This window comes from Neopelma chrysocephalum, unplaced genomic scaffold (genome assembly GCF_003984885.1).
Source record: "Neopelma chrysocephalum unplaced genomic scaffold, ASM398488v2 Primary Assembly neopelma1_22, whole genome shotgun sequence".
Lineage (NCBI taxonomy): Eukaryota > Metazoa > Chordata > Aves > Passeriformes > Pipridae > Neopelma > Neopelma chrysocephalum.
This window is the reverse complement of record NW_020897689.1, coordinates 16327642-16350440: the sequence shown is the minus strand read 5'-3', so window position 1 is coordinate 16350440 and position 22799 is coordinate 16327642. Positions and strand designations below refer to the sequence as shown.

Genomic DNA, 22799 nt, shown 5'->3' with positions numbered 1-22799 from the left:
TTTTGTTGAGGAATTTTGTTGAGGAATTAATGAATTTGTATGTCTGACCAACTTATTCAAATTATTAACATGAACAAAAAATGCTTACTAAAAGAAATAGGTCAATATTATGAAAGAAAAAGTTATTATGACAAAGAAGATACTTTAAAGTCTATTTAGTTTTCCTAGGATTCAAATGTTTTCTCTCTTCTCTTTGCCCTTTTCAAATTCTTCTGTGCCATCTGTCCTAGGATGCTAAAGCTTCTGACCACATGAGAGAAATATTTGAGGGTCCCACAGGACACAGGTCATCCTGACTCATGGCACATTTCTGTTCTGATTAACCCATCGGTACTAATTTGTTCAGATCAATTAAATTACATATCTGGGTTTTTTTCACATCCGATCTGAAAATGTATCTATACCAGTGTCCCTTATTTCCTGTGAAAATGCTGTAGTTTGTTGCCCCTTGACCGATAATCAAAATCCAATCAACAAGCTACTCCCTCGCTACTCTTTGTTTTGGTAGAAATCATAATGTACGTAAACCACTGATTTCATCAAACTGCAGCCTGGTGGCTGAAAAGACACTGTCCCTGTATATAATCTTACAGAGTTTTCAAGTAATCTTTGACCTGGATGCATGGTAGTCTGTAGAATTTCTGGGAGGCTGGTACTAGTATTCTGTTGCTCACAAAGTTCAGGAGGCACAGGTAGAGCAAGAGCTGGCCGTGCTGGCATAGCCACTGCTTCACTAGGCAGCAGAGCTCTCAGCTGCAGGCCCATCTGGAAAGGAGCAGAAATAGGCTTCGGTGGTTAATGCCAGCTGACATTCCTAGAATATGATGGCTTCTTATAATATCCTCGTACGGTCAGAAGCTGATTTCCTTAATTGGGTTTAGGGAATGCTACAGTCAAGTTTTCCTGTGTTTTAGCCTGATTTCCTAAGGAAAGAAGTGTTGTGCAGCAGCACACACTTGCCTGCCTATGTATTCATTTGGATCCCTCAACATTTTTTCTGAAACCTTTTGAACTGTTTCAGCTCTCCTTTACAGAGGAGTGGAACTGTCAAAGAGGGAAAGGTCCCACAAGCTGTGTGAAGACAAGCAGGCAGACTAAGAGAGGAGACTTCTGTCCCTCATAGATGGGGACTTAAAGGTGAATTCTTTTCTTATCACTAGACACTCGCAAACCTAGATCCCAGACTTCAGCTGGAGAAGCCAGGCTTCAACAGAGGTGCTGCTCGTAAGTCATGGGTGAGGGCACATGTGTCCTACCTCTGGCACTGTTGGAAAGATACACGCAAAGGTACTGACTGGAGAGGGAAAGGATGAAATCAAATCCACAAAATATTCTGTCAAAACTAAAATAGAAACATTCTTCAGTCACAGCGGTGATAATACTGCTTGTAACAGTAGTAAGAACAGTCCTTTCAGTTGTGGTGTGATTTCTACAAACTTAACAGCCCTTCAAGGCTGGAAAATTTAGGATTATTACCTTCTATTTTCACATCTACAGGCCTAAAAATTTCAAAATCATTCTTAGTGTACTTAGCAAAAATTCAGCTCTGTAAGTTGAATATTTATATGCTGCTTTGTTCCAGTTTTGTCTCCACTTACACTCTGCTATTTTTTTTCACTTGCCACTTCTAAACAAAGGAAACAGATTTTGTTGGTCAGTGTCAGAACAAATAGATGTAAAGTACAAACAATAAAGAGAATAAAAGATATTGGAAGCTGTTATCAGCCTAGGAGAAGATTCTCCTTAACAAAATAACTTCCTAAATTTCCGTGAGATGAACAATCATCCTGACTTATGCCATGCATGACTTGGTGATTACTTTTATTGATTACTCAGATAATCATAAAGAATAATATTTTGCATGAACTGATTTTGCAGATGTGGATCATTTTCAAATTGCCTAAAAAGTATCTTTTTTTCTTTGTTACTAGACTTCTTTGGGAGAGGAACCAGCTCCTTTTCTGCTCTGGCTGGAACTGGGAGAACGCACCTGCTTGTGTGACTCAGAAGAAAACAAGAAGGTAACTAACTCAGCTGTGCATGGGACCATCAGTTTCAATGTGTTTCACTGCTCAAAAAAGAGGTTGGCTGGTACTTCCCGGCGTCTCCCAAGGGGATCTACCCACCAAAATGTGCTCATTGCTAAAACAACAGCACTACGAGGTGTCAGCTGCCCTGTGAGGGCTGGGGCTGAGCAGGCATCTCCCACAGCCACAAAGGCCACGGAAGAAAGGTAGCAGCAACTGTCTCCAGTTTGCAGACACGTTTTTTCATCCCTGTAGGGTTTGTGCCATTGTTGGATATGGTGGTTGATATGTGTTTATTTCTGACACTAATTAACAAAATCCGTCGTCCTTGTTTAGGAATGGCAAGTGACAAAATATGCAGAGTGGAGACAGGTACAAAGCTGTAATGAAGCAGGTTGAAAAATTCAGTTTACAGGGCTGAATTAGTTTTTAATTCACTTGGAATAGCTTTGCCAGCCACGTATGTAATCTGCAGAGCTTTGTGAGTACAGCAGCATCCGTCGCTATCGGCAGGAAGATGCACACAGAGTTATACAGTGAGGGATACACCCATCACCTCCACTGCCTTAAAAGAAATTACAATTAAGGCTGAAATGAGGGGTTGTTTGGTTTTTTGTGGGTTTTTTTTTTTTTTTTTGGAGGGGGGAATTTGTTTATTTGGTTTTGTTTGTTTGTTTTGTTTTCCTCAGAATTAATGTACAAACCCTTGGAAGAAGGACAGCGGCGCATTGGCCGCTGGGGGGAGATGTTCCCCCGGGCACCCCGGGCCGGGGCGGGCACGGCTGCGAGCGCCGGGCGAGCTGCGGGCTCCGTGTCTGGGTCAGGCACTGGGATTAAAAGTCTCTCATTTGAGAGAAGACGTCTCGGGGGGTGTTCCGAAGCAGGAATACTTCAAAATGTGTCTTGCACCACAGCAGAGCGAGCTGTTTGAAACGATGGGAAATGTCCCCAGACGTCTTTTTGTAATGAATTGCTCGTGAAAGCTTTTAACGCTTTCAGTCACGCGTGGAGATTAATGAGGCAACAGCTTCGGGGGAAGGAAAGGAGAATTTTGAAAGATAGTGTGGAAAGGTGCCACTCTATTACCATTACATTTCCTGGTGTTAAAAGCTGCAATCCTTGAGGATATCTGTAAGGCAGCAATGGTAAGATGAATACTCTCATTACACCGAGATAATGAAGTGGTGCTGAACCCTTTAAGATTGCCAGGAAAAGAAGTATTAGCAGTACAATAAGCAAAGGTCTCTTGTAAAGACACCTTTTATTTCTCTTCGTAGATTTAAACGGTGATAGAAAGTATTCATCAAGCATGATGTGTTTGTTTGGACAGGATTTCAGGGGGCCCAGAATTATATTAAGCTACAACACTCTCCAAACAGCTCCAATGAGCTGCTTGTGAAGTTACTGTTTAGTGGAAGTAAACTTACTCTTCTTGCACTCTGCTTACAAATTAAAGAACTGAATGTATGCTGAGATTTGGTCTTCCAGATGGGAAAACAGCAGCAAGCAGTCAAATATTGGAACAAGTAGCCTTGGGAAACCAGATACAATACAAATACACAGTATTTTCATGTTCATTTCCATAACCCAAGTGTTATGGAAAACCAATTTTGTGATATGCAGTGCAGTCCAAGTTTGTAAACATGGTGCTCTAAATATCCTACAGAAAGGGATACTTTTCACCCTATAATCAAGTAATGTCCCTTTCTGTTGGCTCAAGCACAAAGTGGTCAGTTTGAGAATCACAAAAAGTGAGAGCAGGGCATTTCTGCTGCACATATATGTCTGATAGAGAAATCCCTTTTCCAGCCTGTTATGACTGGATAGGCATAGGAAATATGAGGTACTCTGCATTTATGTGATGAGCAATGCCTGAAATTTTTGCTGTAGAGTTCAATAAATGCAGTTTATTGTTTCAGAAGGCAGAAGTGATTCCTGAAGTTCCTTTGAAAAGATCAATCAGAATAAAATGCTGAGCAGACTAATAAAGGACTTCTCAAGATGTCCCACTACATGATTAATTTCTTATGGTTTTGAGTTAAAACTGTAGATCAGTGCATGAAACATGGCCCACGATAGGAGTTCCCAGATATCAGTGAACCTGGTCTATGAACTGAGCTGAGATCTTTCTGTTTAATTTCTCTGTTCAAGTGTGGACAAGAAAACAAAATCCTGTTTATTTCAGACCTGTCCTTGGTGTTTCCACAGGTTTTGCCATATTTCACAAGGGATGGAAACTTAGAACAAAAGCACAAGGGCAGGTTAAACTTCTTCTGAATTTAAACCTTCCTCTATGCAGTCTCTTGTAGCATAGAGAAAATCTATACCGAGGCAATCTTCCACTTTTTTCTTTCATGATCACATGAACTGGTAGAGAATGTCCTAAACTTTGTTCCTAACTCCCAGTTTGACAAGTTGTCCAGAGTCAGAATAACCCTGGCCTAATACTTCTTCCTGGAGTCTCCTGCTGAGTGTAAAATATGGCTTTCTTGTGGTTTGAATAAGGCTGTTAATGTGCCATGGGATGTCACGGTCCACAGAAATGGAATACAGTGTTCTGCTTGCAGAGAAACAGAAAAAAGCTAACCAAACTGGTTTCTTCCTCCTGAGTACATAGTGACTGACTGAAAATCCAGTCACTGAGACTAAAACTATCAGCCTTGATCACAAAAAAAAAGAAGTACTTGACAGACGGATTTAGTCTTCCCTCAACACGAACATCTATTTGCCACTAAAAGTTTGGTGAATACAGTGTGGTCTCATCTCCCAGTGCATCATTAACAGACTGTGGGGTAAGGCAGATGTTATTTCTTTGAATTAATCCCTCCAAGAGGGAATGGTCAGAGCTCTCGTGGAAATCATGCTGCTTTATAGGTTGTATGTGGCTGGGGGAAAAAGAAAAGTTTGTCTGATCATATAGAAAAACAACTCTTAAAAGCAGGGCTTGGTCCCTCCCCATTGCAATGCTTAAAGGAGCTGAAGTGCTGATTCCCTGGTCCTCACACCTCTGCCTACAGGCGCAAACTGCTCTGACCAGGCTGGACAGTGATTTCTGTGCAAAAGCCAATGAATATAGAAGCACTTCAGGAACAGCAAACAAGGAGTGCAGCACCAAACACCTCCAGTGTTGCTGAGTATTCTTACAGGTTTCTTGCTGCCTTTTTCTCCTTTCTTCTTCTTGATGTACAAGAGCAAGCCAAGGTGTGAGATGCTATGTTCCTTCTATCCAGCCCTTAGGAGGACTCACCTGTGGAAATGGCCACTAGCTGATTATGAGATTTTGGAAGCAAAATAAATCAGCATTGTTTTGGGTCAAATTTTGCCCCAGTGGACTGGAAGCCTCAGAAAGTGCATGGTGAAGGTCATGGCTGCAGGCATTGTGCCTAAGTGCTGGAGCATGTAGAGAAGTTGGTGAGACAGCTTATAGATGCCTTCTGGAAATCTTTGCTCTTTCTCACTCCTCTCCCAAGGAGGACCCTCGCGTGGTCCTGATTCTTATGATAATATTATTTTTCATTACTTTTCTACTTTCAAGCCAGCACTGAGCTGTATTTTCTTCTAAGCTTTACAGCCCACTTTTTTACCATGTTGGACTCAACCAAGGTTTGTCTCCATTTTAATAGATGCATTTTCCACAGGAAATTAATGTATTGTTTCCCCAAAGCTATTTCAGTCAGTAAACTTCACTGCAGTCTGCCCAGTTGCACGATATTTTGGCCAGCCAAATGAATCTAGTGCCCCCAACAGTCCTGTTAGTAGTGTTAGCCAAGGGAATTGGGTCAGGGTCAGATTTCCTACTTGGATCCTCCAAATCTTGCAGTGCCCCGCAAAAGATCTAGTGGCAGAATATACCTGTGGTTTTTTCCCAAGGAAACCTGTGTGTGGAGAGAGTATGATGTTTTCCTAATTGTTGTGTTAGTTCTCTGACCACATGTGTGCCATGGTACCTATACATACCGGTATATATGGTATATGTGGTAGGTACCAGGATATACGGTATATACCAGGATATATGGTATATATGGACTGTATGTGTATCATGGCACCTATAGACACCAGTATGTATGGTATTTATGGATTGTATATGTATATAGATACTAGCATACTCTGTCTTTGACTGTGGATTTGTATATTTTTTTAAGCCTTTTCAGTCAATATTCTTGGGATTTTTTAAATTAGCATGTAATAATTTGATTTCTTTGTTTTCTCAGGAGGTATCAATTAAATGGCAGTGGGGGTGCAGCTTTGCTTTTAAAGTGGCAAACCTTTGCAAACAACCATGATCCCTTCTCTGAGCCATTCTCTGTCCAGATGACAAGTCGCTGGCGGCTGTCAGGTCTGAGTAGGAAATCTCCACAGCAGCGCTGAGAATGTTTATTGTAGGGAGAGAACTTTTGCCCTGTGAAGTCACCTCCTACTAGTCACCAGTAGGTTTCTGATATTCTATCACAGGAAATTCCTGGTGGACCACAAAAGCAATCCCCTGAGTCCAGCTGCTGGCGGGGAGCAGTGGTGCACCACACCGCCAGGCTGAGCCTCAGCCTTCAGTGTGGGGCAGAGCACCTGTGCCCTGCAAAATGCAAACTCTGTGCTCCTCAAACAATGTTAAAATGAACTATACAGGGAGGCAAAGGTCAAGTGAACCATTATTGTGCTGCATTTTATGCAAACAAAAAAAATGTATTAGAGGATGTGCTTTGTATTGTAACAAGGTACTGTAAGATTATATTTAGGCTTCATGTCTTTGAAGCCCTTGGTAACACAACTGTATAATCACAGCTCTTGATGTTAATGAGGAAGTTATATTATAAGGCACTCTGTTTAACTGGGAACAGTGTAGGAAGAATTAATAACCTTTAGGAAAGCATATAAAACCAGCCCTCAAGACCTGCAATGCTAACTATCACAGGTGAATATATACACATTTTTGCAAAGGAGAAAAAAGAGAAACAGCAATTGACAATCACTTTTCTCACCTTTGAATGCAAAGGCCTTGCTTGTCACGTGCCGGTCCTTTTACTTGCACAGCTTGGAGGGCACAGGTCTCATCAACACTCCATTTTCTTCTGCTCATTTGCTGAGGTTTCAAACATTCAATCGCACTGGCAAGCAGGACACGATGAACCTTTATCTGCGTGAGACAGTGCACAACAGGGAAGCAGCCTTGGGAAGGATGAGCACCATGTATGTGGCTGGGTGCTGTAGGGCCATGTGTCCTTCAACTAGAAGGCATCGAAGTCCTCATTTCTATTAAAGTTAGGGATGCTGTGAAAACAAAATACTGACAAAAAAAGATGACACCCTTCCAGAGAGCTGCTATTAGGCTCTTACCAATGCCTGATTTCATTTGTCTGTAACTTCAGGATGTGTAAGCCTTCTGAAAAGAGTTGTCTCTGGGACTTGAAGGATTTTGATGCCACACTTCTTGTTTGCTTTACTCCTGAAGTGGTCCCCTGATCAATGACTTTTGCATCACCACACCACCACTGAACAACCTTATCAGGGCAATCTATGCCAGTGTGTGCAGGGGTGAGCAGCAAGGAGCCAGCACTCTAGGCATCAGCTTCTTTAACCAGACCAGTGCAGTGGAACAAAACTAGGCTTCAAGAGGTTGTGTGGTTTGGCATTTAGGCTGTGATATATTTTTTTGAGTTAGTGAGTATGGCTGTCTCCTCCGTTTTCTGCAAAGAACATTTTTGGGAGGGGAAAACTATTTGTGGCTGATTGTGAGCACTGTGGTAATCTGCAGCAGCTGCACCAGATCCTTGTAATCCCAGAGCATCTGGCTTCTAGACCTAGGAGGAAGGCATTATAAAGATGTTCTCCAAAGATGCCTGTGTGACTTGAAGCACATGCACCATTTTTAAAAAGCGACTTACTGAAAAGTGATGGACTGGGTAGGGTCTGTAGAGAAGTCCGATGGCATTTTTGAAAACTGTACCCCTTATTTAAAAGAAAGGAAAACGTGAGGCAATTGCAGCTGATTCAGCATCCGGCAGTCTCAGCCAAGTCATATTTTACCTCTTCCCTTCCCTCCCCACACAAAACTTCCAGGAAAACCTGCAAAGAAAAGGCATATGTGGGTAGGAGGAGACCTGCTTTTAATTTCTGTACCTCCTATTCAACACAATGCCACACAATGCACAGGATGCGAATATCCCAAGGCACCTTATACAATGCAAGTAACAAAAGCACACACACATGCACCAGAAAAGGGGGAGCAGCAGGCATGACATGGTCGTAAACCAAAATGCAGGTAAAGGTATCTGTAAAATACTTATGTAAAGCCTTTGACTTTGGAAAAAAGTCATCTTTAGAAAGGAGGAGGGGTGGGAGGCTGAAGAAATGTTCAGGTGATCCCAAGAATTGATTTCCATTTCAGAGCAGGATTTATCTGGTTTTCCCTATCATGTTGAAAGTAGTAGTCAGATATTCGTTATCAACAGTGCAATGCCTCCTCAGTGAAACACCCACTGACGCTTCTGTGATACCATTTATAGAGCAAACTGGAACCAGCACTGAGTCATATAATGGTTGTAATGATAGCAAACAGCAAGTGTTGTGGTTGAAAACATATCATGGCTGTTCCTTGTTTCCCCTTCTTTTGGCTGTGGAGAGAAGAGCATGTGTAGGGGCTGCTCACTGCCACAGACCCACCACCGTCTGGTTAAAAGAGATCATTCAAGGGACAGAGCCAAAACCGGTACTCTGATGAAGTGGTTCAAGGTGTTTGGAGAAACACCCAGAATGTACAAAAAACTCCTATGTAGCCTGGAGATGTTTGCGGTAAGAATGTATACTATGTTTTTGAACAGGAATAAAAGCAAAACACTTCAAATAAAAAGTGATAGACAAGATCTTTACATACTTTCTTTATTAAATGCACCATTTTTTAATGTAAAGTGGTTTGTACAGATAGGAAACACTAGATGATTTTTAGTCACAACAATGTTAACTAGAGCCTCGAAGTCAAATGTGAACATACAGAGGGGCAAGGAGAAACTGCAAGAAATTTAAGTGGCATGTAGCCATGAATTACTTCTCCCGTGAGGTCACTAAAGTAACTTACTATGCATTGCTTTGGTGTTTAAGAAAAAATTAAGCTGACACTTTTTTATTATATTTGGATATTGATAGGCAGTTGCTAGCAGTATAGCAAGATGGTAGTTGGCAAATAATATTGTTTGCAATATCTTAGCTGCCCAATTCTGAATCAAAAAAAGAAAATGAGCAACACAAAAATTCTCCCTTAATAGAGGTTTTGTTACCACATCAAATCCATGCTTCACATAATGTTACTGGTGAATTCACTAGGAAGGAGGAGGAAAAACAGCATTACACAGTGAGACAAGGCAGAGATTTTGTGTAATGACTCTTGAAATTGTGACTGGAAGAACTAGATAGCCTAGGCCAATCCACAGTCATGGCATGGCACCTATACATTCTGAGGGATGTAAAGCTGCAACTGCTGTACTTTTCGAAGCCACATCAATGTTTTCTGTAAACCAGCTTACGATATAGCATTGTATACCACTACCCCCTACACTGCACTCTGGCCTTTGATTTTGTTTTCCTAAAGAAGGGAAAAAAGAAAACAAAGGAATAAAGACTAGGTTGTCTTGGTTGTGTGTTGCAGTAATTTCTACAGTACAAACTTATTCAGGATTTCTGAAATGTATGCCAAAAAATTATTTTGTACTAGATAAGTAAGTGTTACTTAAAAAAATAGTTTGTCTTGTGTGTGTGTGTGTGCACACTGTCTCCAAAGTTTTGTATTTTGATGAGAGATGGGATAAATAAAGAACCCTTCCTTCAGCCCAGCTCCCCAGTGAGCTCCTCATCAACCACTTGTGTCCCCTTCCCACACAGCTCTGCAGAACCTGGCTTTGTCTGGCATCTCGTAATCCTGACCAGCTCAGGAAAAGGAGTCACTTGTTGCCTGGGCATGGGATTGAGCGGCGAAAGTGACCACAAATGAATCAGTAGATTAGTTCCAGTAAGTGATTTCATTTTTCTTGTGTTTAAAAAAATTTACTTGGCTAAAAGCCAGTGATTTGCCTAGAAAGACGCTGAACACAAATGATGTCTGCACTGTGAAAATTAGCCTGTATCATGTACCAATACCCTTTTACATGTTCTAGTATCTATAAGTGTGCACTTATAAATCTATATTTTTATAGTAAAATAGCTCCCAAAGCTTATTCCATGGATACTCTGCATATAGTTTCTTGTAGAAGATAGAGCTCTTCTCGGTGCATAAAAGCTGTTGATATATTTCCAGTCATCCAGAATCCAAATTCCCGTGTGGATGAGTGATTAGATGCAGAGTAAATTTTTGGAGGGCCTTGGCTCTCCTCTTGCATTGGATAAATTGAGTGAAAAATTATGTTTGATTACCACTAAACTTTTTAAAATTATTCCTGTTCTGCTCTGTTGAAACCACGACCTTGTGGGAGGACTGGAGTTTTTGAATTTTGTGTGTGTAAAGTCAGAAAGATTGAATCACTATGAGACATGAGCCCATGAATTTAAGAACTATTTCAAGAGTATGCCCTTATCAACAGGTCTGGCTGCTCCATAGAGGGGCAGTTCTGTAGAGCAGCCAGAATCTCTCACTCATGGTCTACAATACCACTAAAGAAAAGAAAAACTTACTTTGTTAAGCAATTAATTCTGTTGTTTTCCTTAGGTCTACTTTTGAATTGCAAGATAAACTTGCTCTGCACAGAGAACAAGCTGTGTAGGATCTGCTATCCTGTCATTCCAAATTTCCTCCATCAGATTGAAGGGCCAAGAAAAAAGAGCAAGTTATAAAAAGCTGAATAAAACATATAAAACCCTCATAATGAAAAGATGACATTTTAATTAATCTTGGAATGGTAAAGGATGTTCTATTGGGGCATTCTGCATCGGAAGGAGCAAGCTTTGTGTGAGCAAAGGTAAAAGGAGAGGCTTGAGAAGCTTGCTGAGGTCTTTAGAGTGTAATAAAGCATAACCTAATCACAGGTGACTACTTCACACCACAAACCATGTTTGACACCGAAGTATTTCTCTAGCACATGCAGAGCTCTGATGCTGTCCTTGATAGGGTACAGTCTCATAACCCAGATGGACATTAGTCACTGATATTGACAACCTCAGCGTGGCAAGGCAGTGGGAATTTTGCAATTAAGATTTCTCTTTCATTTTGGTTTGCTTCAGAACCACAAACGCAAATATCTCTGTTTTTGTGGGTTGTTAATACACAGAACCTGAACCAAAGATCAGAGCCATCTCCTTCCCCTACTTTTGTTGTCTGCATTGGGTTCCACCAGAGCCTCACCTAACAGACATGACAGTGATAACAGTGAAATTTGCTTTCAACCATAAGTATGTCTACAGAACAGAAACACCACTTTGGCAGTTTATGGCCCATATTCAGTTTTGACTCATGCTTCTATTTCCAACTGATAAAAAAAAAACACCAAAACAACGACAAATCCATCTGTTTCTACCCTACTGCTGCAGCACAAACATTTTAGACAAGATGACATTCCAAAGATGCTGTAAAGAGTTATGGCTTTATGGTAAAGCACCTGACTTATGCTTAGGAACAACAGACAACACCACAGACTTTAGTGCTTATGCTGCTTGCTACTAGGAGAAATGAGCAGTTGACCATATTGCTGACTCCTGCATGTTCCAGGAGTAAAATTTATTTGAATAACTATGCTGTGAATTTGAATCCTCTTCCCCATTCTTGAATAATTAACTTTGAAAAGGTGGGATAGGAGCACTGAAGTATGTCACTAAATTTAAGTGTCACTTAGTATGTCACTAAACTGCAGATGGTGAGCATGGGATACTCTGTTTTCAGTACAGGTTTTGGCCAGGAAATTTCATATCTAATGGACATAGTCATATTTATATAATTAGAAAAAAAATGACTGTGTCTATCTATGAGTGTTTGAGCAAGAATTGTATGTTATTGTCTCAGTGCAGCAGGAATGTCAGCTATGAGGAGAGGAATTCTTTACATCCCACCCATGGGAGCAAGAGGGAATCTCTGGCACATCCCTGTGCACAGTCCAATGGCGAGACAGCTTCCAGCTGCTGGACACGGCACAACTTAAAAGTGAACAACAAAGTAGGGGGGAGCATGGGTGTGTTTTGCTTTGACTGTGCTGAAGTGCACAAAGGACACATTTTCCTCCTGAGTTTTTTCCAGTCTCTGCTTGTGTTTCTTTTGTTTATTTGTTTTTCAACGTCAGGAATTTGGGGTTTGCTTGTCCCTGGAAGGCTCTGTGACTAAGCTGAACTAATAATAATACTGGAGTGAAAGCTGAGAAATCAGATGGAAAGGATTTAGTGGTAGATACGGTAGCATTAGATTAATTGTTGCACTCGACCTTCAGGGCCTTTTCCAACCTAAATGATTGTATGATTTCTGCAATTAGGGCAGTGTCAGCATTCCTCACAAGGCACAGCATATAATCCAGCCATCTCTGACATTGCTAACATCACACTGACAATTGGAATACTAAATTTCTTGCCCATATAACTGTAGGATGCCGGGGTGGCCAGTTCTGGATATTGACAGCATTAAGTACCCTATACTGGATCTATAAGGCATTTTTTACTCATGCATCCTGATGCTAGACAAGGAAGTTAAGCTTTTTGTGTAACTTTATAGGGATCTACTTTCACCTTCAAAATTCGTATACTCAGGTGTATTTGATTTTTCCCTCTCTGCTGCTTGTCCTACACAAGAAATGCTGGATTACATTTTGGGCAGCTACAGAGACCACTACTTGCAGAGTAGTTCTTCTGCATTGAGTCTGCCACCACAATGCTTGAACTTTCTATGAGGCACATCACTGCTTTGTGAGGTTTAGACACAATCTCTCATTTCCTCCGTATTTATCCAGCCCCAGAAAAAGGATGGTCCCAAGCATGATTTCCTGCTACGGGTCCTCACCAGAGAGATAGAAGCAGGGAGTGTTGGCACATGTAGTGCCCCCACTAACACCTACTGTGCTGAGCACAGGGCCACACAAATGGGCCCATCCCAAGGACCGTGGGAGAAGTTGTCTGAAAGTAGTGCACTCATACCCCATAACAGCTACCCCCCAGCCAAGAAGGGCCACAACTGGAGTGTGCAGCATACATCCAGACACACGTTCTTCCTGTTGGCTCTTTGTGGAGATGCCAGTGGGTATGTCTGTTCCCTGGGACCCAGGCTTCCCATGAGAAGGAAGCGTGAATATGTGTGGTCTGATGAGCAGCAGCCACCATCTCCAGGTTGCCAGGGGGAAGAAAGCCTAGACAGGTGACACTGGATAGGAAACTCTTCCAGCATTTTCCTTTTTGCAGCTGTGGGCTGGTGAGGGCCATCAGGTGAGTAGTCATGGGCTTCTCCTGTAGGTCTGTGCGTTGCTTCTGCTGGGAGAATTTTAGAAGGTTAGCTGGATAAAATGCGTGTGCCAGGGCAGCAGGAGCAAGCAATCCTGTAAGTGCTGGACACCTTCATGCAAAGAACAGATTCCTTGGACAGACCCTGAGGCAGCTGGTACTGGTGTGTTACAGCCTGGGGTAAGCACCAGAGTCTGTAGCACTGAGCAGGGCAGCAGAGTGTTGAGATAGGGACATGGATTTGAATCATATGTGGGTTTTGGAGCCAGGCTCAGTACCTGTGCAAGTGGGGATGTCTTCTTTCTATTCCTTCTTCACTGCTGTTTCATCCCTTGAATTAAGGTGCCCCTTCCTATGGCACTAGATGATCTTTAAGGTCCCTTCCAACCCAAATCATTGTATGAGTCTGTGATTTCAAAATCCTTTTATTTAGCCTCTGTTTGAGCTTTCTATGAGATTTTTCCAGAGTTTTAGCCATGACATTTTTCAGAAAGATCCCTGCTCTTTCTGAAGCTACTTGTTATTCTTATCTAGCTGGTAGTCTCATCTACCTGCAATGAGCTGATTTGGGATCTTGATTGCTCCATGCATTTTCCTTATCCTGATTTTTCTTTTGCTAATTTAATATCTCATGTAATGTGAAGTTCTGAATACCAAAGGTATCTCATTAATTGATTTTTTTTTCTTTCCTGTACCTTGTTTTGACCTTAGATCTGGTAACCGTGGGTCACTACCTCTAATGAATGAACTGGCAGTCCAGAGTATTGGCTGCCAGATTCAGCTAAAAAAGTTAGGGCTAGAGTGATGAGGAAGACACACTTCCTGATGTCATCTTGTTTTTCCGTGCTCAAACTTATCATTAGGTGTATCAAACCCATTATTTCTTCCAGATACAGCATCATGAAATCAAATATGTATATTATGGGAGTACTAATTTAATATAAAATATTTATTAGCAACATCCAGAAAGAAGTTATTCAATGGATGGGTATCTGTTCTGCATTGTGGGGAAAGAACCATGTCACTGAATGAGAATGCCCTTAATCTATTGGAAACCAAAATGTATCACTCTGCCATATCCCTTTAAATTCAGTTTAGTGGTTTTTGTCTTTATTTAGTTTGCAGCCATATTACCTCATCCCGGGCTGGCAAGGTTGGGCCACCTGGGAACTCGAGGGGGCTCTGGTGATTCAATGCAGTAGTTGGCACACTGCCCTCTGAGTGTCCATGGAGAAGTTCCTTCACCACCGCACCATGGGCACCGTCTGCTGAAGGAGGAGGCATCTGCTGAAGGATGCGATATAAAACCAATCCTTGGAAACTCCAGCATATTTTCTCCTGGAGACAATGTTCTACCTAAAAAATACTTTTATGAATATTTCTCTTAAACTGCTGAAATATAGACCAGTACACTCCTCAATAGCTTCAGTAGCTTCAGTGGATTCCCTGTTCAAGGGATTCACAAATGCTTGAGAGTCCCATGGATGCCTTTACTTGCAATGCATTTGAGAGTTTAGCAGTATTCCAATAAGTATTGTTTAAGTTTTGAGAATACAGAGGGTAAAAAGCTTTATTTTCCTCTATAATGAAAAGTGATCAAGCTAGGTTTAACTAATATACTAATAAACCCCAGCCAAAATTTCTCCCATTTAATCAAGACAATATCCAAGAACTCCAGTTTTAAAATGTGACTCTTAACTTGGCTGCTGTAAACAGATGTCATTAATAGATAAAGAAGCTTCTTTTTGTCTGTGTTCAGCAGTGAGTTCATGCTAAAAATGTGAATGGCCACAACATATCTCAAAGTGACTGGCACGACTTACTCCCCAGTTAGTTTTTGCAAATACTGTCATTTTGGGGAAAAATTTTTTTGCTAGCAAAGACTTTGGTTTCTTGACACACTCTGCCAAGGGGAGAATACTATCTCTGGTCCAGTGTCAGCCGCTTGGAGCAACCCTGTGTCCTCCATCCCCTGTGGGGTGGCTGGCATAGGGCACAGTGGTGGCAGGGAAGAAGCAGGCAGGGTATCGCAGGCAGCCCAGAGGAGACACATCCCCTACAGACACCTAAATCTTTTTCTTCTTCTAGAAGTACTGCTCTCAGGAGTTGGGGAGACCAGAAGGACAGGAGAAGTCAGCTGGGGGAATGGCTGAAGTTGTTTGGCCTCCCTGGCTTGGCTCCCCCTCCACTGGTGACTCTATATACATGAGCCTGGAAAAGCTTTTGCACAGTGAGAGGCACAGAACCACAGAGGGAACAGTTACGGCTACAGAGGCAGCCTGCGAAGGAGGGAGCAGTACTCTTTGCATGAGCCAACGGAGAAAAGTAGGAAGGTCCCATCCCCTCCATAACATGCGCATTTTTCAGGATGTTTCCGAAGTCCACACATCCAAGAAGCGACGCATTATAGCTCAAAAGCTAGAACTGAGATAAAAAATTAGACATGTCAAATAAAATCAAATTTAATGCATGGCAAAAGGGTTTCTGGTTTTATTTTAAATTTATTGAAGGGCTGTCAGTTTCGCTGTGCAAATACAGTGGGCTGGGAGATTTAAAATACCTAAAATGACAGAAGGTATGTGATCATGTATTTGAGATAGATTCTTCTCACATTTATATGCTTATCTGAGCCTGATGACTCTAGGGGAAACAGTACTCTGGACATCAATCCAAAGTAAAAGAAGTCCTGATGCCTCTATGGCACTGATAGATACAAGCATGGCTTCTGAACTGTAGTCTGACAGTCATATCGTGGATAATACACCTTTAACCCTACCTCCGCAGAAGGGGTTTGCATTATTCATTATTACTTGTCTCTATCCAGTCTGAGTTCACAGTGATAAATCTAGCTTATAAGGCACTTACAAAGATGGGTGTGGTGTGCAGATAGCATTCATGATTAAGTGCTTTCCTGTGTCAAATATAGCCTGTAATATACTACAAACAGGCAGTCGATTTTTATACAAACTGATCTGGCTGCTATCAGACCCTGACATTTTATACTAATACTTAAAATAAATCTAGAAACAGGAAAGAAAGTACAGAATTATTGTTTTAAGCTAACTGTGAGGGCTTATCTTCAAAGTGACAGAGTTTCTATTGTATTTAAAGAAACTGGTCAGTATACTGGCATAAAAGTTAGAAGTACGCATGAAGCTGGAGTTAAGTTCCAGCCTCAGTTTTCACTTTTGATATAAAGCCTCTAAGATGCTTTTTGTTCTGACACGAAGATTTAAAAATACTTTTGCTTTATTTTATTTTTTTCCAAGCTTGCCAACTTTGCATTAAAACATATTTCTATTGAAATCACTGGGAGTTTTGCCATGCAGTGTAAAAGGTCTGGGATGTGGCAGCATGTACTAAAATTGGTGTGATTTGCTGGACTTCTTAGGCAAGACCTAAGGACATGTGAGCTAACATCATCAATCTTTTCTTTCCATGTCTTGTCACATGTAACACTTGCATGCCTTTTTGAGTTCCCAGGTTTAATGGCCAAGAAAATGCTAAGACTTTGGTCTCCTTGAAAATAACAAAGACAGTTTTCTGTCTGACAGTGCTCACCATAATATATTTCAGAGACTAGGTACTTCACTATAAGAAAATAAGTAAGGACTAGTGGGATACTGAACCCAAAATCAAGCTGAAAATGAAACTGATTAAGTAGAAAATATTTTAATGAAGTTCATTAAATGGTCATCTGCTAAACAGAGGGCACATTTTGTAATCGTGGTTGAGATTTGGACTATCTTAAGGCTACTTTCATGGCCAGGTAAGGCTGTTTCCATGATCCTCCTTGAGACTCAGCCAGCCATCTGTGCAATACATGCCCTTGGTCACACTGGGTGTAGGCTTCCAACTGTGGTGTACTAAGGGGAAAGGTGGATCATGCTTACCCTGTGATGTGATCTGAGCTTCCTTTCCCACAGTCTGGACAGATCAGGTATGATGTTACAGCCCCTATAGATATCCCCCTCAAGATATCTTGAGTCTGGCTCATCGTAAGTATAACATGGTGGTTTGGAATTTGAGCTCCACCTGGGCAAAAAGGCAGTGGTCTGAAATTCTGAATGAGGAACAGGAGGATGGAATTTTTCATCTCTAGCCTATACTCAGGCCTGCTGATAATTTTGTAACATAGGTGTTTTTCTCGTCTTTTACCTACAAGTGAAAATTACTAACTGGGGCATGTCAATGTCAAATTCTGAATATAAGGAAATGTGATACTTGAACACAAAATGATGGAGAGATAAAAATGAGCAGCTTCTTTCAAATGTGAAGATTTGGGGTCTTGAAAAAAATGGAGTCACACAGTGGTCATGAAACATGCAGGATCCTGAAATGTCTATTGCATTTATTTTCTTGTTACTGTTGCCATATGTTGCAACTCTTCTCACAGGCCCCAAGCCTATGAAACATCAGCAGGGAACAATTCAAACACAAGAGAAGCTACATTACTAGAACTACTTTCATGTACAAGGTTGCTCATAGGTTTGCACGCCCTTGCTTACAGCAAGAAAACCTAAACTCCAATACTTTTTGATAAGAAAAGAGCTTAATTAGTCTGTTGGACAGGTATTATAAGATGAAAATTATTTTCACCTCCAACTGACTAGTCTGAAAACCAAACTCAATTTTTTATTTTTTTTTTAATTAGTGTACAATATTTTGAGTCAATACAGGTTAGAGGGGTTGTGTGTGTTGGGTGAGTGGCAGATGAGGAATAAAACTTTTCTAAGGCATGTATGAGAATATTTTATAATTAGAAATTAAAGCATACATTCCACCAGTTTAATTACCCAGCAGGTAAAATGTCGTTACTCCAGCCTTTAACTTTCTGAAGTCACCTGAATAATGTATGGCTCTATATTTATCTTAAGAAAATAATTTTTAGCTAAAAGAAAGAGAGGAGAATACTTTTAGTGCAAGTCCATATGTTTCTTCTTGCTGACCAGTGTTCTTATTCAGGTTAGATGTAGGATTTGTGTGTAACTGGTCATTTCACTTGTGCAACACTTCCATCGTCAAAGGTAGAAATTATTTCCCAAGAAATTATATTAAACAATATTAAAATTATTGCAAAAATCACGTTTCTGTTCCTGGAGTGTGGAAGTCTGTGGAGTCCTTTTAACAGGCTGTGTTTAACACACTGTGATGGCAAGGGGTGAGGCAAAATTGAAGGAAAAAATGCCTGACTGACAGTACTCCACCCAGATAAGGCCACTGCTTAGAGAAACCTGGGAATGGCTCAATGCAAGCGCTGTGCCAGGAACACACGCTCTACTGCATCCAGAAGTGATTTTCAATCATCCAGCTCTTAAAAAGGTCAGCAGTAGCAACAGCCTGCAGGCTTGTTCTCTCCTCTCAACACAGGAAAGACTCATGCCCCTCCTGAATCTGATTTGGGTCCTTTTCCTTACAATCTCTACCTTATTTATAGAATAATTTAGACTGGAAAGGACCCCTGGAGGTCACCCAGTCCAACCCCTTGCTCCAGACAGGGCTGATTTAAAAGCCAGATGAGATTATTCATGGCCTTGCCTCATCAAGTTTTGAAAGTATCTAAGGGTGGAGATTCCCCAGCCTCTCTAGCTGGGTTTAACCACTCACAGCTGATTTTTTTTTTCTTACACTTGCTGAGAATTTCCCTGGATGCAGCTTGTGGCCACTGCCTATTGCCCTTTGGCTGCACACCTCTGAGACAAGTCTGACTCCATCTTGCCTGTAGGAGACCTTTAAGCAGCTGAAGATCACAATAAGATTGTCCCCCACACCCAGCCTTTCCTTCTCCAAACTGGGCAAATTCAGTTTCCTCAGCCCTCCTTGAATGTCATGTCCCACAGCCTTGGTGGTCCTCCACTGGACTTGGTCTAACATGTTAGTGCCTTTTACTGGGAAACATGAGAGAGGACATGGCAGAGTACTCCAAATGTGATCTCACTGGAAGGGAACAGCTGCTGGCTGCTCTCTGCTAAGGCAGCCTGGCATGTGCTTAGCTTTCGTTGCCTCAAGGGCGCACTGCTGACTCGTCTTCAGGTTCTGCTCTGCAGAGCTGCTTTCCCTCCCAGTCAATCTCCTGTCTGTAGTGTTGCAGGGGCTTCTTCTGTCCCATGTAAAGGACCTTGTATCTGTTCTGTTGAACTTTACGAAGTTTCTGGATATATGGTGTATATCAGCAAATCCATCAACCTTTCCTCCAGAGGAAGGTCTTTTCTATGTGTCTGTCTTTGAGTTCTAACTTTCTGATTTTTGTCAGAAGCCCATGGACAAGAAACTAGACTGCATCCCTTAAGTTTGACTCTGCACCACAGAATCTCTGTGCTTTATAATGTTTTTTACTGCATGAAAGTAGTTAGTCTCAGATAGGATTTATCAGGTGGTTTGCAGATGAAGGTACATCTAACTCTCCAGAAGAGCACACTACCCTGTGTTAGGCCAAAAAGCAACAGAGAGGACTGCAAGTGGTTGTCTCACTGGCCAAAATGAAGAAAATAACAATGAACAGAAAGGAGACAAAGCTAATAATGTTATTTTCAAACCTCTAGAGAAAGTATGCAATAATTGGGGAAAGTTTACAAAAGAAAAGGAAAGGAAAGGAAAAGAAAAGAAAAGAAAAGAAAAGAAAAGAAAAGAAAAGAAAAGAAAAGAAAAGAAAAGAAAAGAAAAGAAAAGAAAAGAAAAGAAAAGAAAAGAAAAGAAAAGAAAAGAAAAGAAAAGAAAAGAAAAGAGAAAAAAGAAAAGAGAAAAAACCCAACTGAACCCCAAGAAATATCATACAAGAATTGGCATACGAGAAATTAGGATATGAGACATTGCCACCAGAAGGTATCAGTTATTTCACCATGACCTGCAATGGAAATATTGATGCCCCATCCCTGGTAGTATTCAAGGCCAGGTTGGATGGGGCTTTGAGCAACCTGGTCTAGTGGAAGGTGTCCCATGGTAGGGAGGTTTGGAACTAGTCGATATTGAAGGTGCCTTCCAATCCAAAGCATTCTATGATGCTATGAAATGTGTCATAAACAGGACCCTATTTCAGATCTTGAAAGTGAGAAAGGGTGTAATAGCAGCTTTTTCTCCTTTTACTGGAAAACAAGAGACATTTCTGGACATATGTGCATAACAAATTAGGAAATATTCATTATGAGACAGTATTGTCTTTTTATCAGAAGCAGCAGAAAAAAAATCTCAGGACTGAATTTTATGTTGAATGCCGTGTGTCCTATTCTGTTAATAGTATTCAGGGGAATCTAGTGGAGTCTACTGAGAAGGCAGGACTTTGAGGAAAACCAGGACATTTGCACACCTGGTGGAAGTTCTTCCTGACTTCTCCCTGGAGAATAGATAGTGGTTGGCCACAGGCTGTGTATCAAACAGCTGAATATACAGTTCACAGTCTCTAAAAAACTTAGTTTAGGTCCTAAAATTTAAAGCAAATCTTGTGTAATTTGTGTAAAACTCTCAGCTTTTCACTTGAAATCCTGAAATGGTTCCTTGCTGTCTCATCACATATGTTTATGTACATTTACTATGCAGTACTCTCAAAAATGTTTGAGATTTTTTGAGGACATTTTAAAAAGCTAGGTTGTCAACTTTTGTGTCAGGAATATATGACCACTATCTGAATTAAAAAATGACTCAAATTCATATTAAAATCTATGAGAGCTCTGCTGTTGAATTCATCTAGGACAGATTCAATATCTAAATTATAACTAAATTTTGCAAGGGGGAATAAAAAAGGCAAGCAGAGATGGAATGAAATGGTTCCCTCCATCATAATTGTATGAATGACCATGTGTTCATCCTGCAGAATGGGAAAACCTTAGAGCAGGAGATAAACATAGGAAGTGCACCAAATCCTGATGTCCTTTGCTTATGGCACTGTGAGGAAGAAACTAGGGAAAGCCTCAGAGCCTGATTCATGACAGACCACCAGTGGCATCAAGTTTGAAGTGAAATGGAAAATGTACCTTCTGGCAACAGCAAAGATGGCCAAAGGCATTGATAGGTTTCAAGGGTCAGACTCAGAGGTGATAGACTGATCTAATTTCTGGGATTTGACAAAAACAACACATCTAGTTTAAAAACAACAAAAAAGAAACTTATGTGAGTTAAAAAAGATGGCTTGGAGCATCTGAAAGGCCTTTGCCAGACGTCCTCACTCAGCACTGGAGTTCTCACTGTTCTGGATCACTTCTTTACTGTTTATCTTGAGTAAAGCCCTTTGTAATTAAGTTAATACTGATTTAATCATCACAATCATAGCTGGTAGATATCCAAGGCAATGATAACAAAAATTAACAGTGTACAGATTGCATCTATGACAAGAGATTGAAGAATAAAAGAATACGGCAGTGGCAGGTCATACTGCAGTTTCCTTATTGAAACTGCTGTTAAAAACAAAACCAAACAAACCAGAAAGCTAGAGCTGCTTCTTCTGCAAGTGTTTACTCATGATTTGTGTAATATACTTGAACTAGTTTGTTAACACAATCCCATGTTGTGGTGAGGATTTGACAGCCACATTATTACATTGCAATTTAGCTGAGAGTTTGTGGAACACACACTTGTGTTTTAGATCATTTGTGTTCATTAGCAAGTGCAAAGTCATCAAGGCCATGTTTGCCTTCTGCTAAGGGAAGCTGCAGCTCTCTCACCTGGACCCAGATATGCAGCAAAGTTGTGCCATCTAACGCCTCATCTTCTAAAGAAAATGAGTTGGGATCATGAGGCATTAGGCACAGCTCCGCTGTTTCCTATGTTTTCTAATCACCTGGCGAGCTGTCTGCCTAACAGTAGCAGTGGATTGCAGGAATCCTGGGGGCAGGTGGTGGAGCCCCTATCTGCAGTGCCAGTACAATACTTCATCAGGCTTAGGTCTCCATCCTTAGAGGAGAGCTTGCTTAGATAAGGTAGCCAGCTCTAGCAGAGGAAAACCCTTTAGCATGATTCATGTGTTACCTGAAACAATGTCACAGCACCGTTTCAGATTAGAAAATGTAATTACCCTGATCAGTTGTTTACAGAGAAATTGTTTGAAGCTTTCCAAAGACATTGTTTGCCATCAGGGCAGTATCACTTCCATTGTGTATTTTGTGTACTAGCCCGATAGATAATGATGGGAGCTCCCAGAAAATGACTCTCCCTCAGAGCATCAAAGTTTCAGAAGTGTTTGTAACCCTGCTATAGAATCTCATGCAAGATGCAAAATGTAACAGTCTTTAAATCCATGACTATTAAGTTCATTATGTTTTAATGTGAAAATTGGACCCTCAGTTTTTCAAGGATTTATGGCCTTATCCTGCACGCACTGTAGTCAATGGGAGCTTTGTCCTTGGCTTCATTTGAAACAGGATTAAGTTTTGTGATGTAATGTTTGATCTC

General features: G+C 41.0%; 1 long non-coding RNA gene across 1 annotated transcript; it reads left to right on the top strand.

The window, feature by feature from the left end:
- The first annotated feature begins 6498 nt into the window (after positions 1-6498).
- LOC113975417 lies at positions 6499-10860 on the top strand. The gene is made up of 3 exons (XR_003536860.1): positions 6499-6739; positions 9897-10023; positions 10717-10860. It is a non-coding gene; the product is annotated as an uncharacterized LOC113975417 (long non-coding RNA).
- The last annotated feature ends 11939 nt before the right edge of the window (positions 10861-22799 follow it).